The 18,672-nt window shown below is 42.6% G+C and overlaps 1 protein-coding gene and 1 long non-coding RNA gene across 3 annotated transcripts in view; one reads left to right on the forward strand and one right to left on the reverse strand.

Moving 5' to 3' along the window:
* Nucleotides 1-2,332, reverse strand: part of Gpr1 (G protein-coupled receptor 1) — a 33,658-nt gene extending 31,326 nt beyond the window's left edge. The window contains exon 1 of the mRNA XM_031367719.1: nucleotides 1,914-2,332. The gene's annotated coding sequence lies outside the window, so the exon portion shown is untranslated. The remainder of the gene's footprint in view (nucleotides 1-1,913) is intronic.
* A 5,078-nt stretch (nucleotides 2,333-7,410) lies between these two features.
* Nucleotides 7,411-18,452, forward strand: LOC116088507. 2 transcript variants are annotated; one of them, XR_004117914.1, is made up of 3 exons: nucleotides 7,411-7,435; nucleotides 16,056-16,142; nucleotides 18,236-18,452. It is a non-coding gene; the product is annotated as an uncharacterized LOC116088507 (long non-coding RNA). The 2 variants fall into 2 exon arrangements; XR_004117913.1 differs by lacking the exon at nucleotides 7,411-7,435 and having other exon boundaries at nucleotides 16,048-16,142.
* Nucleotides 18,453-18,672: the final 220 nt, after the last annotated feature.

Raw genomic sequence — 18,672 nt, forward strand, 5'->3', positions numbered from 1 at the left:
TCTAAAACCAGTCTTTTAAAAGACTTACCTGTCAGGGTGTGTCTCTCCTTGTTGGAAGAGATGCTTATGGAACTGATTGAGTAAGAGGAAGGAAAGGGCAGCAATAGCTTCTCCCAGACAGAAGGATTTCGGGGCAGTTTCATTACTTCAAAATCTGCTAGAGGAGTTAAAGGAACCTCTTAAGGGAATATGTGTATGCTTACATTCCTTTAGGGACAATTGGGCTCAGCGACAGTATAACACCCCTATCATATTATTTTGGGTCCAAGGACCCCTCCCCCCCACACACACCATAAACATAACTTTTTTCCATGGATGCTTGAAAGTTTACTTTTAGATGATTAGAATATACTATACTTTTTAAAATGTGTATTTGGGGAGATGGCTTAGTGGTTAAGATGGCTCAGCTCACTGGTTGCTCTTCCTAAGGTCCTGAGTTTAATTCCCAGCAACCACACAGTGGCTCACAACCATCCTTAATGTGATCTGATGCCCTCTTTTGGCATGCAGGTGTACATGCAGATAGATCACACATATACATAATATAGATAAATAAATAGATCTTTTTAAAAAGTTCATTTGTTGCCAGGCAGTGGTGGCATATGCCTTTAATTTCAGCACTTGGGAGGCAGAGGCAGGCGGATTTCTGAGTTCGAGGTCAGCCTGATCTACAGAGTGAGTTCCAGAACAGCCAGGGCTATACAGAAAAACCCTGTCTTGAAAAACAAAAAACAAAAACCAAAAAGTTCATGTGTAGTAATTGAATGCAGTGATTTCTTTTTTTTCCCCCCCGAGACAGAGTTTCTCTGTGTAGCCCTGGCTGTCCTGGAACTCACTCTGTAGACCAGGCTGGCCTCGAACTCAGAAATCCACCTGCCTCTGCCTCCCAAGTGCTGGGATTAAAGGCGTGCACCACCACTGCCCGGCGAATGCAGTGATTTTAAGTGGGCATCTTCTTCTTCCTACCCCATGTCCTACTAAGAAAAAATTAGGGTTAGCAACTTGGTTTCCACCTTTTTATATGATTGAGGATGTCATGGCTCTTTCCTTCCCTTGCCTGATGTTAAAATGGCAGCATGCTTGTTCTAAATTCCCAAGTACTGACGATAGTTTCAGAAATAGACGTTTGCAGGAGTATAAGTGGTGGTCATATTAATTTTTGTTTGTGATCAAATTGAATCATGCTGTAGTTGTTTGCAAAAAACAAAGAAGAAGAAAAGAAAAGAAAAACAGTCTATGGGGCATTTTCTCACAAAGCAGTTGATTGTGAATAAAGGACTCACCTTTTAACTCTTTCCGGTTATTCAGGGTGCTAACTACCTCATATGTCAGGACCCTTTCTTGGGCCTGCTGCTTCATGGTAGACAGGGCTAGACATGAGGTTTTGGGTCTTTATTTGATTGCACTGTGAGGCAGGAAGCACGCGAAGCTTCTCATGACGGAAATGGATTCACAGACACAGATTTAGTGGCCCTAGGGGTTTGCATGGAGAAGCCAAGCAGCCCTGCCTTATAGGGTCATTTTTATTCCAGTTAAACCAAGAATTCTTAAAGGCCACCTAGGACAAAGCCTTGTCTAAATTCTTGCTTTTAATTTTTATTATTCCCTAGAGGAACTGAGCCTGGAGGATGGCAGGGGGGTGGCAGCTAGAAGACAGCCTCTACATCTTTTTCTCTAAGACACACAAGGCTCTAATTCCCTTCGGAAATGTGGGGAGCAGCTTCTATTTTCTCTCTAATTTGAATAAGCCTTCACAATAAGCCAAATGCCAATTCAAATGAGATCTAGATAAAAGGATTTAAATTGATTTTCTTACCTACTGTCTGTCTGACTCACTTTCCTGGGAGTGGTAGGTAGGGAGGGAGGATGAAGTTTTGGCGTGGGGGTGGGGGAACGAGCAAACAAACACTTACCCCTGAAAGGTGCCTGTGCTGGATCAGTGGGGAAGCTGGGAGGCTGGTTGGCGGCGGGCAGCCACGTCTTCTGGGCTCCGTGCTCGGGATCTTTCAGGTTTAATGATTTCTCTGGGAGAACTGGTTGCAGCTGCCCTGAGTAGAGGAAGAAGTATTTCCTCTCTTAGTAAGCAAGGGAGGCAAATCTTCTAACTCAACTGCCCTGGGAAAGAAAATGTGTTTTGCCTGTAGCTAAAAAAAAATCTGTTATACTCCAGTGAGGTGACAGTATCCTTGGCCTTGTGTCAAAAATCAGGCCCTTCCCAGCTACCTACTCAAATAATGCTACTTTCTCATTAAATGCTCATAATTATAAATATGATGTCACTATATCAGGAGTTTTCCAAAACATAACGTTCTAGGAAAGAAAAAGGACTCAAATGAAGCACATTTCCTCAGCCTCTGGTGGAGCTGGTTTAGCTGGTTTAGCATTTCTCAGTGGGAAAATTGGCAGCCTAGGGACATGTCACAGCCGCTGCATTCTTGTTTACACTGTAGTTTTACAATTTGAATTTACTCCCAACATTAAAAAAATCAAGACAGCTTTAATGGCCACTTAGATTATTGATTCTTCATGAAACGAATTAGCTTGTCTGGGTACACCAGGATAGAGTCCCTGTGAGACTGCAGTAGGTGGTGGCTAAGTTGTGACAGCTTTCATTTTAGACAAGACATTGCCTTCAGGCACGTCTCATTCCTACCCTGCTCACTCTTGGATAGCAGTTTGCCGGTCTCCACCCTGCATCCTTCCCTGACACTCTTCCTGCTGAATTCTTCTGAGCGGCGAAAACAAGGGTTTAGCACAAACAAGCCAGTAATTTCAGTTCTTGAGGCAAGTTGATCCGGAATTGGAGGCCCACCTTGGTTTATAAGAACAGGAAAAGCATATCCCTAATGTTACCCTCGTAAAACCTGAACACATTGTAAAGAATGATGAAGTTCACAAAACAAGCCCAAGGAGCTTAGCTATGGAGCAGTCATGTGTCAGAGAAGTAGACTTCTGAAAGCAGTCCAACTAGATACCCTCTGTGCACTATAGTGAAAGCATTGACTAGACCCACAAAGCCCTTCTGCTCTTGTCACACGTCAGCACTTTTATTGTTTAAATTCTACACTATTGATGTGATCACTATGAGCTTTAACTCTATGTATCTATGTATCTATGTATGTATGTATGTATGTATGTATGTATCTATCTATCTATCTATCTATCTATCTATCTATCTATCTCAGCTAGGTTTTTTTTGAAACCGCCTGTGTAGCCCAGGCTGGCTTTGAGTTTGCTGTGATCCTCCTGCTTTAGCCCCCTAGGTGCTGAGCTAACTAATGTGTGGTGATATTCCCAGCTGCCATTGATTTTTTTCTTCTTTTTTTTCTGCATATGTGTGTGTTGTGCGTGGCCCTGGGTATTCGAGTTTGCATGTGGAGGTGCGCATGCGCATGAGACTGCATGTGAAGTCCAAGGCTGATGTCAGGTGCTTTCCTTGATTGCTTTCTACCTTTTATTTTGAGGCAAGGTCTCTATGCCTTTTGACTACTTGCTCCAGGAATTAGCAATCTCTGGTTCTGATACATGATGAGCTCAGATGACCCCTAGACTCTCCTAACTTAATGTGGATGCTGGGTCCTATTATGTGCACAGCAAATGCTTGACTCACTGTGCTATCTTCCCAGCCCTCATTTGTTCATTAATTTTTTTCTTTCTTTCTTTTTTTTTTGTTTTTGTTTTTGTTTTTGTTTTTGAGGCAGGGTTTCTCTGTGTAGCCCTGGCTGTCCTGGAACTCACTCTGTAGACCAGGCTGGCCTCGAACTCAGAAATTCGCCTGCCTCTGCTTCCCAAGTGCTGGGATTAAAGGCGTGCGCCACCACTGCCAGGCTATTAATTTGGTTTTTGAGAGAGGGTCTCTCTATATAGTAGCCTTGGCTAGCTTGGAGCTTACTCTGTAGACAAGGGCAGCCTTGAACTCACAGATTTGTTGACCTGTGTCTACCAACTGCTGGGATTAAAGGTGTCCAGCACCATGCCCAGCCTCCATTTTATTTTAAAATCGGGTCTCTCCTTGAACCTGGGGTTCACAGATTCAGCTACCTACAGGGATTATCTTTGTCTCCCAGTGCTGGTGATGTGGGAACATAAGGTGTCTTAAAGTTTGATAGAGGCCTTTCTCTCAGCTCAGTTGGGCTTTAGTTCAGGGTTAGAGTGATTTAGTATAGATTCATGGGGAAGATTAAGAGAAAGCAGAGCTCACTCTAGCAGGTGCAGGTCCCTGAGAATAGAAAATCATTTGGGCTTAGTCTGAGGCTTTTAAAAGGCCTTAGGCTGGGGGTGGGGAGGTGAGGGACAGGTTTTTTTTGTTTTGTTTTTTTTTCTTTTTTTGGAGGGGAAACTGGGAAAGGAGATATCATTATGACATGTAAATAAAGAAAATATCTAATAATAATAAAAAAAGGCCTTAGGCCAGTAATGTGTGAGTGAGGTGTGGTTGGGGTCAGGCTAGTCTGTCTAGCTGGACCAGTGGGCTCCTCAGAATCCCTCACAGGCTCATGCAGAACCGCACTTGAAGAAACAAGGGACCAGAACTGTCCTGGCTTCCTGGCCTCCTGGAAAGATGTTTTCAGAAATGGTATTTTGGGATCCCTATTCTGCCTGGCTAATTTTATCCTGCTTCCAATGTTACTGGGTTATAGATACTCTGCTGGATCTGGCTGTTTACTGGGTGTCAGGGTTCTAAACTGAGGTCCGTGTACCTGGACACAAGTGTCTTACTGACTGAGCTGTCTCTCTAGCTCAGATTTTTTTTTTTTGTTTGTTTGTTTGTTTTTAAATTTAAAATAGTAAGAAGAGGCAGGGGTATATGTCGGGTTCAGGATCAGCACAGATTGAGTTTGGGTCTGGGTGCAGGGTCTACTAATTTTTCTTTGTTAATTGTTTTGGTCCATAGATAACCATTTTATTTTCTCTAAAGTTGGACTTTTGTTTGTTTGCTTGATTTTTCCAGACAGGGTTTCTCTGTGTAGCCTGTCTGTCCTAGAACTCACTCTGTAGACCAGGCTGGCCTTAAACTCAGAGATCCACCTGCCTCTGCCTGTGAGAGTGGTGGGATTAAAGGTGTGCACCACAACTACCTAGTTAGTTGGACTTTTTTCTAGGAGTAAAAACTAAAGTCTGAATCAAAACATAAAATAGGACCAGCAAGATGGCTCAGGTGTTAAGGCACCTCCTGTCAAATGTAATGATAACCACCAGCCCTGGAAAGTTGCCCTCTGATCTTCCCCATACACCATAAATAAATAAGTGTAATTTTTTTAATTAAAAAAAAAAAACTAGTGGCCAATTACCAGCATTGAATTACAACAAAACAAAACAATGAAATAATAATAGCAACTCATGATTTAGTGGTTGCCTAAGCTGAACCTTCTGCAGATATTTCAGTTTTCTTAAAATCAGGTTATTGATTTCAGGAAAGTTATTTGCATAAAATATTACTGTGATTCTGTAACCAAGGGATCCATGGGTAAATCATTAATTAGAAAGTAGGATGGATGAATTCAGAGGTAGAGCTATTGCCTAGCATATTCAACCTGCAGCAGAAGAAAGGGAAAATTTTGATACATAGAAACATTTTTAAAGAGCCAGGAGAATCAAAAGGTTGAGGGCAGCCTGCACTGTATTGTAAAACATTGTTTCAAAAATAAACAAAAAGACAAAAAAATAAACAAGCCTGACACGAAAGCACACACCTGCCTCTAATTCTAGCCCTTGGGAGGCAAAGGCAGGTGAGTGTGTGGCCAGCTTGGTCTGCATACTTAGTTCTATGTCTGCCAGGAGGAATACATAATTAGACCCCTTTTCAAAACAATAACAACAGCAGTTTGCTTAAGAAATACTAGGCTTTTCTCCCTTTCTCTTTGTACTATAGATGTATGTTACTTATTTTAAATCTTATTTCCTATCATAATCATATATATCTGAAATTCAGAGGGGGAAAAGTCTATATTTTGCAGAGAACAGAAGGCAGCATTGAATCCTCTGGAACAGAGTGATGATGGATGGCTGTAAGTCACTGTGAGGGTGCTGGGAACCAAATCTGGGTTTTCCACAAGAGCAATAAATGTTCTTAACCACTAAACCAACTCTCAAGCCATGCCTGCCCCCCCCCCCCAATATATTTTGTTTTATTCCAAGAAGTGATAATAAATGACTTGCTCCAGTTGTCATTGGGACATAGGGAATGAGACTTGGCCTTTGTTGTCTGATGTTCAAAGGTGCTGCTTACACAGTTGGGATGTAGTTCAGTTTGAGGAATGCCTGCCTAGCATACAGGAGTCCCCTGGGTCTGTTTCCTGTCATTGCATAGGGCACATGTGCCTGTCAGTCCCAATACTTGGTGAGATAGACTCTTTCTCCACTGGAGAAATGAGCCAATTCAAACCAGATTAGATTATATTAAATGCAGGTTTATTGGGAAGCTGTTCTCAGGTGAGTGCACTGGCCCCAAGGAAGAAGTCCAGGGAAGTCAAGATGGGAAGGGAGACAGAGGGGAAGGAGAAGAGCTCTTGCAGAGAAAGAAGGAGAGAAGGAGAGAGCAGGGAGACCAAAAATGTTAGGATTCCCCTAGGGTAGACCCTCTAGGGGAAAGGGCAGTTCAGCCTCTAGGCTGGAAATTTTAGGGTCTGGGGCAGGGTATGTCAGGTAGGGACTGAGGAATGCTGGGAGAATCTGGAAGCAAGATCTGCTTTAGTATGTAAAATATTCACCTCAGTCCTTTGTTCTGAGGTCTGAAACTAAATTCTTGGGAAGTAGAGGCAGGAGGATCAGAAGTCCAATAACAGGAGCTGAGGAGATGGCTCAGAGATTAAGAGCACTTGCTGCTTTTTCAGAGGACCAGCATTTGGTTCCCAGCAATCACTTGTAACTCCTGGGGAGCTGATGCCCTCTACTGGCCTGCAAGAATATGTGCAGGTGTGGACTCTTGAAGATGTGCACATTCACATAAATAAAACAATAAAATAACCTTTCCCCCAAAACAAGTTCAAGATTATCCTATGCTACGTAAACAATTTGAGGCCCTTCTGGGAGCATCCCAGAACTTGGAAGCAGAGGCAGGTGGATCTCTATGAATTCAATCCCAGCCTAGTCTTTCACAGTGAATTCCAGGCCAACTAGAGCTAGATAGTGGACCTTGTCTCAAAATAGAAAACAAAACAGCTCCCCATCCCCAATGAACATAGAACTAAAAATACAATAGATTGGCAGGAAAAAAAAAAGATCTATGTCCAATACACACAGACGTAACAGAAAATAATTGAAAATTCAAAGTATTTGGGCCTAGGAGCTTATAGTTCACTGTAACAATGGGCAATAAATGGCAGAGAAGTGAGGGCAGAGGAACGGAATGTGGGCTCTGGAGGCAGTTACCCTAGTGACTATGAAACACATGGTACATAAAGATGCAGTATGGTCTTCAGGTTCTGCAGATAAGGTGAGTTGGGCGATTAAGAGTGGTTCATCCTCTGTGAGTTCAAGGCCAACCTGCTCTACAAAACAAGTTCCAGGACAGCCAGGACTACACAAAAACTCTGTTTTGATGAATAAACCAACAAAGTGGTTCACCCAGTACCTATGAGGCAGGGGCAGGTAGAACTTGTGTGAGTTTAAGACCAGCCTAGCTCCAAAACTATAGAGAGAGAATGTATCTCAAAAAAATAAAAAACCTCCCAACATCTCTATCTCTATCATCTCTATCTCTCTCTCTCTCTCTCTCTATCTCTATCTCTATCTCTATCTCTATCTCTATCTCTATCTCTATCTCTATCTCTATATCTGTATATCCTGGAGAGAAAGAGGGGAGAGGCCTTGACAAAAGGAAGCATGAGTTACCTTTGCAAAGGGAAACTTTATGTCCTGTGTTTAGGGAGAGAATGGAGAATTCTTTCACGTTTGCTCTTTCTTTCTTTCCTTCTTTCTTTCTTTCTTGCTTGCTTTCTTTCTTTCTTTCTTTCTTTCTTTCTCTCTCTTTCTCTCCCCTCTTTCTCCCTCTCTTCTCTCTCTCTCTTTCTCTCTCTCTCTCTCTCTTTCTTTCTTTCTTTCTTTCTTTCTTTCTTTCTTTCTTTCTTCCTTTTCGAGACAGGGTTTCTCTGTGTAGCCCTGGCTGTCCTGGAACTCACTCTGTAGACCAGGCTGGTCTTGAACTTCAAAAATCTGCCTGCCTCTGCCTCCCAAGTGCTGGGATTAAAGGTGTGTGCCACCACCGCCCGGCTCATTTGCTCTTTCTTAACTATCATAAACTAAAAAACACAAACAAAAACTCCTAAAAAGTCTCCTGACTGGTATATTCTAATACCCTTTGTGATCACACATGCACACGATGTTGTGGAAGAGGGCCAGGAATCTGTATGAATGCTAGACTACTTCCCTGGCACGAATGAGAATCTAGGTTTGCTCCTCACACTGCAAAGAGATGTTTACAGACATTGTGCTAAACAATCAAAACAACTCCAGACTTTCCCCGCTTAGCCCTCTTGTCTGTCTGTTTGTTTGTTTTGTTTCGGTGGTGGTTTCATAGCTCAGGCTAACCTGGAACTCTGTGCAGCTGAACTCAGGGCACCCTCCAGCTTCAGCCTCCCAAGGGCTGGGACTACAGGTGGGAGCCTTCATGCCTGTCATCTTAAGGCATTTTAAAATGTATAATTTGGTAGTTCAGTAGTCACATGGTTGGGAAACAGCTGTGTAGAACTGTTTTACCTTGCAGATCTGAAACTCTGGGTGCAGCAAGAGCAGCTTTCCAGATCAAAAAACTTTATTAGTGTGTGTGAGGGGGTGGGCAGTGGAAAAGAACAGGGAGAGCACGCTTCATGCCCCGGCTTGGGTGGTGAAGGAGCCAGGAGTCGATTCCCTTCTTCCCTGTAGGTTCCAGGCAGCAGACTCCAGCCAGAAGTTCTGTGCAGCAAGAACTTTTCCCTGCTGAGCCATCTTGCTAGTCCCCCAGCTGCTGTCACCTGCTTTTGAGACTGGCTTGCACTATGTAGCACTGGAATTAAAGCACCTCACACCCAGTGCTAGTGTCTTTCAGGGCCATGTATGGTACATCCCCTTTCTCCACTGAGAGCAACTTGAAAACATCCAAGAGTGCTCAGGAAGGTAAGGCAGAAGGTGTAAGTTGGAGGACATTGTGAGCCACATAAGAAAAACTTCTCTTAAAAAAAAAAAAAAAAAAAGAGCCAGGGAATGGTATGGAATGCCTTTGATTCCAGCACTGGGAAGGCAGAGGCAGGTAGATCTCTGAGTTTGAGGCCAACCTAGTCTACAGAGTGAGTTCCAGCATAGCTAGAGCTGCACAGAGAAACCCTGCCAGAAAGTAGAAAGGAAAAACAAAGAAAAAAGAAAGGAAGGAAGAAAAGAAAGAAAAGAGAGAGAGAACTGGGGTAATTCAGCTATTCAACACAGGCAATTCGATGAGTTCCCTGAAGCAAGAAGAACTCCTAAACTGTGGTGGAGGCTCATGCCCTTAATCCCAGCTCTTCACCCTTTATCTCAGCACTCAGGATGCAGAGGCAGGAAAATATCTGTGAGTTTGAGGCCAGCCTGGTCTACAGAGTGAGTTCCAGGACAGCCAGGGCTTTTGCATAGAGGAAAAAAGAAAAGGAGGAGGAGGGGGAGGAAGAGAAAGAGGAAAAAAGAAAAACCAGCTGAAGAGATGGTTCAGTGGGTAAGAGAGCTTGCTATGTAAATATGAGAGGACCTGCGTTCAGACCTGCGTCCCAGTGCCCATGTAAAAAGCCTAGCACTGCCTTGTGCAACTGTATCTTCAGCTCTGAGACACAGTCAGAGCATCCGTGGAGTTCACTGACTACCAGTCCAGTTCCAGGTTCAACGAGAGACCTTGACTCATGGGAATAGATAGCGAATGAGAGAGGAGGACACCTGCTATCTTTTGGTGTCTGAAAGTATGCACACAGGAAGGAGTACATACCTGTGTATACAACACAGACCCATGAAAATACACACGCACACACATACACACACACGAAAGAAGAAAGAAAAAAGAAATGATGAAATAAAAAGTTATTTATTCCTTTAGGCTGGCCTGCACTCATGGTCTAGTGAGCTCAGGCAGTCATCTCACCTCTGCCTTCCAGGTACTGGGTTTATAAGCTTGAGCCACCGTGCTTGGGAGCGGTAGTCTTTCAGTGGACCAGGCTGGCCTCTCAAAGTTAGCACTTTCCTGCCTTTGCCTCCTGACTCAAATGTAAAAGTTGTGTGCTGAGGTGGAGAGAGAGCATAGTGCTGAGGAGCATGTGCTGCTCCTGTAGGCCCACGTCCAGTTCCCAGCACCACCCACAGCAAGGAGCTGCAGGAGGACCTGACACCTGACCTCTGTGGGCACCTGCACTCACGTCTTTGTAGACACACACAGACATGTGCTTAAATAAAAATAAAAATAAATCTAAAATTTTTTCATGTTCATCATAGAATACTTAGAAGATTGAAAAAATAATAAAATGAAGATTCAAATGATCTTTACCCTTAACTCTACTATTTAAAAGAATCCCATCTTGATATTCTGATATACTGCTATATTTTTAAAATATCTGTGTGAGATTAATGTGACCATGGAGTACAGCTACTCACTCCACATACACCATGAACATTTTTCAGTGCCATTACATATTATTCAAAAATAAGCTTTTTGATGGGAGTTGTGCTTTAGTGGAAAAAAAAATAGGCTTTTTAATGACTACTTAATACCATGCTCTACTGATGTTATTCAAGGCATTTTTAAAAGTGGCAACTTTATTGTTACCCTGTAACAGAAGTTTCATGCTGTCAGACTACTTTCCAAGCAATTACTGGTCCATCTTCTACAGAAATAAAGTACTATGGAGTTGGATCCTAAAAGATAAACACATTTTAAGAAATATTAAAGTAAAATACAAAATCCTAGCACAGGCTACAATTTAGGCAAAATGGAAACAGAATCTGATATTATCTGTCAACAAACAACTTTAGAAAGCTTTTCCATAAAATTAAATAATGACACGATGTGTTATCCACTGCACTTGCAGCTCTGTAATTACAGTAACGAGACATTCAATACAATAAGACTATATTTTTAAAATGTGATTGGTGTTGCCCTGGCATTGAGCTGTTTATTACTCCCATTTAAGTTTTATGAGATCCAGAAAGCACAGGGAGGAGAAGAATGTTGACTTACACAGTACATGGAAATGCAAAGAGAAAACTTTCTTTGAATTTTCTAGAGGTTAGCAGTAGATTGCAATTCTAGAGAATTGCAAGTTGATCTCTTCAGCCGTGGTCTGAGAGCCCTCAAAGATGCACGCAAATTTATAGCATTTAGAGTGTAATAAAAAGAGCAGACTTGGTGTTTGATTTCCTCTCCTGCCATTCTGTCTTTCAGAAAGTTGCAGTAAGGTTCACCAGGGAAATACAAATCAAAACCACAATGAGATATTACCTCGCTTCAGCATGAATGATGCAGTACAGCATGCCTCTAGTCTCAGTAGGAATGCTTCGATATACATGCCAAGTCCAGTCTTAGCACCAACACACACACACACACACACACACACACACACACACATATACATACACACATACACATACATGAAGAAAAGGGAAGGAATTCTTACATACTATTGGTAGGAATGTAAAGTTAATACAGTCATTGAAAACTGTGTGGAGGTTCTGCTAAAAATTAAAAAACAAAACAAAACGGAATTACATTACAATCCAACAACCCCAATACTGGCTGTGTACATCCAAAAGAAAGGCAGTCTATATGTCAGAAAGGCATCTACATTGTTCTGTTGCAGCAGTATTCCCTAGGCAAGCTATGCAAACAGCAATGTGTCTGTCTACCCACTGATAAAGATAAGAAGCCATGCCACGTGCACAAAGTAGACAGCATTCAGCTATAAGAAAAGATGAAACCTTGCTGTCTGTGATGATGCAGATGGACCTGGAGATGGATTTGTCAAGTGAGAGAAACCAGGCGCAGAAGCCTGAGCACTGAGTCATCTCAGGCATATGTGGAATCTAAGAGAGTGGATGTTGTAGAGACTGGGCTTAGAGTGGCGGCTACAGGGAGGCTGGGAGAGTCTCAGGGAGGGAAGTGTGGGGGGAGAGCCATCAGTTGGTGCTAAGTTACAGTTGCGTAACTTAAAAGTTCTGGTGGGCTATTGTCAAAGAACAGGGTCTATCCAAAATGTTGATGGTAATGTAAGTATGAAAAAGCTAGAAGAAAGGATTTCGAATGTTACCGTAAGGAAATGATAAATGTTTGAGAATGTAGTTGTGTTTATAACTCATTTTAAACATTACTCAGTATTGAGATGACATATAGTACCTTATAAATATGTGCATTTTTGTGTCTTAGTTTAAAAGCTTTTGCAAAGAGAAGATTGTTAGTGATTATTCATATAGATAGGATTTGGGGGAGGGTAAAGTAGTTTATGGGCTTTTAGAATTTCTCTTCCCAAATAAAAGTAAACAATTCAGAATTTTAAATTAAAAAAAATAGAAATTGAATTATATATCACTATTGGAAATTTACCTGAAACAAAACAAAACAACGCCCCCTGAAACCCTAATTATGGCACTAGTGTGTGCAAGGATGACAGATGGATGCAAAGAGTGGGGTACATTTGGCTACAAGTGGAAAAACCTCCTGAGAGAAGCAGAATCAGATTTCTTGTCACATTGCACTGTGATAAAGGGCACAGCTCTAGAGAAGGCGCCAGGCACATTCCAGGAGAAGCCTTCCCTCTCCAGACCAGATGCTCAGCTTTCCACTTTGTGACTTGAACAGAGCCCCAGGGGAAGCCTCACCGAGGAGCTGCAAAACAGGGCACTTGGTGGCGTGGGTTCTAAGCCAGCTCTCACTTGCAATGACTGAGTGACCCGGAGCATTTTTTCAGAAACTCTTCAACTCTGGTATCCATTTTTGTTGTTGTTTCAGGGTTCATGTAGCCCAGACTGGCCTATGTAGCTTAGGATTACCTTCAAGTCCTGGAGCCAGGCACATACCTTCTGCCTGATTTTAAGCTCTGCTCCATTTGTTTGTTTGATTGATGTGGAGAGTGGGGATGATGGTATCAGTTACTCAGCACACTGTATTGAAGTGGTGGCGTGAGGTTTCTCTATGCAGATAAAGCACACAAGAAGTAAGGGCCTACGCAGTGCGTGTGCTATAGCTATCACTTTCCAAGTTACCCGCTCTGCTCCTCATTAGTCTTCCCACTGAGAAGATGCTGCTATGCCCATTCATCTTGTGGCAGGGACTACATTTTCCACTACAAAAATCTATTCCCACCTTCCTTACTAATAAGTTCCACAATTTTATTTAGTGCAGAAATGTAACTGGAGAAGACATCATATTCCCTAGCTTCCATGAGAGCTCAAAACGGCCACTTAGGTGTACATAGAAAATACTAGCTGGGGCTTTCAGAAAAACTGCCTCAGCTTTGGAGATCTGCCTTAAAAGACAGATGACTGAGCTGTAGCCTAGAGAATATAAGGGAAGGACAAGTAGGGTTGAGGAGAAGTTATTTTTAAAAATACAGAATCCTAAGTACCCAACCGTGAAATTCTTTGTCATTGAGACAGAGTCTCACGATATAGAGTAGGCTGGCCTTGAACTCACTGCTGTTCTGTTCAGCCTCCCACATGCTGAGATTTATAGGCATATATCATTATGCCTGAGCTCAGCCCTGAAATCCTTGTGGCAATGCAACACTGCACCAGCAACGTTCCCCCTGGGAGCTCCTTGTCTGCTGAGAGCTATATCCCTTATATGCTTGGGTTACTTTTATTTTGAGTTTGTTGTTTTGTGTTGTCACACCAAAGAGAAACTTGATACACTGTGAGACAGGGTTTCTCTGTATAGCCCTGGCTGTCTGGAAACTCACTCTGTAGACCAGGCTAGCCTCGAACTCAGAAATCCAGCCTCGAACTCAGAAATCCACCCACCTCTGCCTCTCAAGTGCTGGGGTTAAAGGCATGTGCCACCACTGCCCAGCATGGGCTTGTTTTTGAAAGAACAAACAAACAAACAAAAACATGCTGGAAAACTCTGCCTTATAGAGTTGCTGTAAAGATGGAGTGGAGAGAAAGCAACAGGTTGGTTTGCCTAATCTGGGCCCTGGCTCACCATGATGATTCAGTTCATAGCCTCTGATATTATAGGGGCCGTCCCAAAGGGAATCAAGGTGGAGAAAATGGTCTTGGACTAGAAAGCAGGAACAATCACTTTTAGAGTTCATCAGAATGAGCTTGTTTGAGGAATCTGTCACTCAGAAAGATGTCAGCTTGATAGTGATAGAGAAGTCCAGGCATAAAGGAAAGCCCATGGATGTCACAGAGCTAGCTAGAAGCTCAAAAGTAGGCTTCTTAAGTAGACAGAGAGGTAATAGTTTGCAGTCTCTTGATCCTGTTTCTGGAACTGAAGGCAGTCATGTACTTGAGCTGTGACCTACTCTGTGCCCCATCCAGGGGGTGATGGCCAGTCAGTGAAGTACACCATGCTTGCTGTTCAGTGTGGGCTTCCTCGTCTCCTGGGAGGTGTTGGTGTGGTCCAGCCAGTGCATCCCAACTGAGTGGGCATGAACTCACCAGCCCAAAAACATTTGTGAATGTTTTTGAATGGTGGAAACTTCTACAAGGACTTTCCCCTTAATCAAATAATGATGGATAAACTGTACCTTTAAGATGGACACAGGAGGGCTAGAGAGATGGCTCAGCGGTTAAGAGCATGGACTACTCTTCCAGATGTCCCAAAGGTTGTCCTTTGACCTCTATTGCACACACATGCATGTGCAGGCAATACACACATGTAAGCCATGAATTAGAACAGCTGGGGGTGGGTGGAGTTCAAGACCATCCTCAGCTATATAGGGAGTTCAAGGATATCCTAGGATGCATGAGGCCCTCTTTCTCTCTCTCTCAAAAAAAAGTGTTTGTAGATAACAAAAAGATACAGGCTAGAAAAGAAAAGAAAAATACACTTTCTAAATGTCCCTTAATATGTAATTTTTGATTTTGTACCATAGTTGTTTTGTATTACTAAAAAAACAATTGAATCAAATGAAAAGAATAACCTTTAGAAACTGAAAACAAATTGAAGCTGACGAGCCTAACAATATAACATGTCGGTAGCCTTTCCATCGGAGAAAAAACAATTACTTTAAGAGACTTTAAAATATAGTATTTTCCCTACATATCCTATGGGACAAAAAGAATTGTGAAGAAATTTAAAACTGCAGCTAGTAGTTACTGTTAGCAAGAATATCAGCATTCTTATTTTGAAACTTATTATAACTCTATCAAAAACTAAAATGAAATCTAAGTTCACATCAGTATGAATGTGAATGAAGATATTATGTTCCATGTAAGAGCAAAAAGATAATGTATAAAAATCAAGGAAATTAACCCAACACATTGTAATCTTAAATTTAAATTAGAAAAACAAAGATGAACTCAGAATTACTTTTTTCTCTTAAAACATGTATCTTCCAGCTTTCCTGTGCAAGGCACTGGGAAGCAACAAAGAGCCAGCAGTGGTAGGCATTAGTATAACACCCAGATCCCCAGGTCATGCCAACCGCGGAGACTTGTGACTATGCCTGATTTTATGAAGCTAAGTCAGGAGGGTTACTGGGAGTTCTAGCTCAACCTGAGCAGTGTAGTGATTTCCTGACCAGCCAGGACAATAAAGAAGCCCCCCAAAACAATAACAACATAGGCAAGATGGCTCACTGGGTAAAGATGCTTGCTGCAAAGCCTGACAAGCTGGGTTCAGTCCCCAGAAACCACACTGAAAAGGGGAGAACCAATTCCCATGCATGCACACCCAAAACCATATACCCACGAAATAAATAAGTACATAAAAATGTATAAGTGGAGGGGTTGAGAAAACTTAGCTTACTGTTTTTTTTTTTTTTTAATTGAAAGTGTTTCTATAGAGAGGGAAAGGAGATGCCTCTACCCCCCTTTTAAAAATTCAGTACTCATTCAGAAGCACTGAAATCTCTGTCCTTCTGGACAGACAGGCAGCATTTCTGAGACTCTTTGCTTCTTTTCTCCAGGCCCTGGAATGAGTTAAACCCTGTTCCAGTATCTAGTCATGGTACAGCAAGTACAGATAAACTATGGCTGCTTTTGGCTATTGACAGGTAGGCAATTTTTGTTGCTGCAATAGAATTTGGTCTGATTTAGGGAAAGCTTTAATACAGGATGAAAATAGTAGATTCTTAAAGTAGATTTCAATCAGTAAGACCATATGGCTACAGATATGCTGGTTTCTCTGTTCTCACTCCTGTTTTCTCAGGCATGAAAGTGAAAAGCAGATCCCTTTAGGTAACCTAATGATACCCAGCTCTTCTCTTCTAGTTCCAGTGATTTTCCCTCAGTCAACAGGTCCTAAAATCAGAGCAGAAGGAGCCACAATGGAAATGCTTGCAGCATGGAGCATGTGGAACTTTTTAATGCCCGGGGTGCAATGGAGGAGAGTGGCTGGCTGGCAGCTTTGACCTAAGCCATTTCTGGGAACGCCAGATAAAATTTAAGAACTCCTTCCCCATCTTCAGGCAGGATCTGGAACTTTTTTCTCTGATTAAACTTGGAGTGTTTGGCACCTCAGTGTTTAGGGCAATGGGTTTTTTTTTTTTTTTTTGGTCTATTTTATTTTATATGTATGTATTTTATATGTATGAGTGTAATGCCTGTAATTTGGTGTACCATATGCTTGCTTGATATTCTTAGAGGTCAGAAGAAGTCATCAGATGGAGTTACCAATGGCTGTGAGCCATCTTCTGGGAGCTAGGAACTGAATCCAAGTCCTTTGCAAGAGCAGCAAATGGTCTTAATTGCTGAGCCATCTCTCCAGCCCCCTCCTTTTTGGCATTTTTGTAGTATTTCCTTTGGGTCTGTTTCTCTCTTTCCATCTCCTTGTCCTCCTTCCTTCACCTTCATCCTGTCACCCTCCCTCCCCCACTCAATTAAAGCCTTTCCCCTCTCGTGGGGCTCTTTCTAGCTTTCTGACCTTTACCCACCACACTCACTCCCACATAAATACACATATATAATAATTAGAAGCTAAGATTCTCATATTGGAAAGGATGTGTGGCATTTGTCTTTCTGAGTCACTGTTACCTCACTTAATTAACATTTCTCAACTCCATACATTTTCCTGTATAGTTCAGAGTTGTTCTTTATGGCTGAATAAAATTTCACCGTATATATGTACCAGGTTTTATTATCTATTTCTCTGTTGATGGACATCTGGGTCGATTCCTTGCTGCTGTGAACAGACCAGAAGTACATACAGATATACAATTATCTGTGTGGTAGAAAGTGGCCATTTTAAAGATTTTTATGGGCTCGGTTGAAGGCAGTGAGATGGCAAGTATCAGATGAGAGTGGGCAAGGTGCTGAGGAGGGCCAGGTATGTTAGTCAGCTAGTCAGCTGGCTCTTTCTGCTGCCGCCCTGCTGCACAAAAGAGGACAAGGGCCTGTGGTAAATGTAAAGTTAGAATAGACTTGTTCCATCCTTAACCTCCTGGATGAGAAGAGGATTCAGAATCATTGCAAATGCATCCGGGCCTTTCACTTCTGACTGTCTAGCTTCTCCTCAGCCCCTTGGCTCCTCAGTTCCTCAGTGATTGTGATTTTGGGATGTAGGCACTTTTCTAGCATTATTTTGCTGCCCTCTTCCAAAGATGTAGGGACTGATGCATATGGCAGATTTGAATGAATATTTAGAGCCTAGAATTGGTGTCCTATAACCAATACTTCGTAACTTCCCACAAAGAGTCTTTCTGTTTATCTTATACAAAACAGCTTCCCTCTCTAAGGTTGCCCGCCTCTTCTGCAGCTAGTCACCTGGGCCAGCCTTGCCTCAGGCCCTAAGGCTTTCTTTCATAGGGGCTTAAAGTCAGTGCCATTATCAACCCATGATCACAAATAGGCAGCTATATGTACTAGCTTCCCAGGCTCCCCATGGGATATTCCGAAGCAGGTTCTAGCTGCTTGTCAGATTGTCCCCAGCAGAACCGAGCCATCTTCCCTCCCAGCAGTAACCCCTTCAGCAACACAGCCTTTATGAACTTATCTTCACTGGCTCTTACTTCACCCACCCCCTCGCCTTGGTTTCCTGGCAACGCCTGTGCTGCTCATACTACCTGCCTGCATGCACAGTTCCCCAGGGGCTGCTTTTCAAACACACCTAAATTTCAACACCTAATCTCTGCTTTTTCCCGTGTTGCAGCTATTTCAACAGTCCGTGTCTTCATAGTGCATCAAGCATCTCATCGCACAGTTGAAGTCTTGTTAATATCTCTGAGAAACAATGGACTGTTTACTCTGCAGGACAGTTTAGCAAAACAAAGAAGTGGTGTTGCAATTCTGAGTTGAAACTCATCTTCCCCTACCCATCCTCCACCAGCATCTTTTTTCCGTGGCAATAGTGAAGAAATTCGACATTCTTTGGTGTGACTTGTGCCCCTATTCTGCTTAGGAGCTCTTGGAATGCACAGGTGACTTACTGCCCTTGGTTTTCAGTATGTTTACGTGCATCCAGACGCATATTTTTCCCCTTTGATGTTGTTGGAATGGGGAATGGACAGTGTGCCTTACGGAGAAAAAGCAGAAAGGGGATCAGACTGTGCTCTGTGCTGGCTTCTGAGGCCCTGATACTAAATACAA

The sequence above is a fragment of the Mastomys coucha genome, unplaced genomic scaffold, assembly GCF_008632895.1.
Source record: "Mastomys coucha isolate ucsf_1 unplaced genomic scaffold, UCSF_Mcou_1 pScaffold14, whole genome shotgun sequence".
NCBI lineage: Eukaryota > Metazoa > Chordata > Mammalia > Rodentia > Muridae > Mastomys > Mastomys coucha.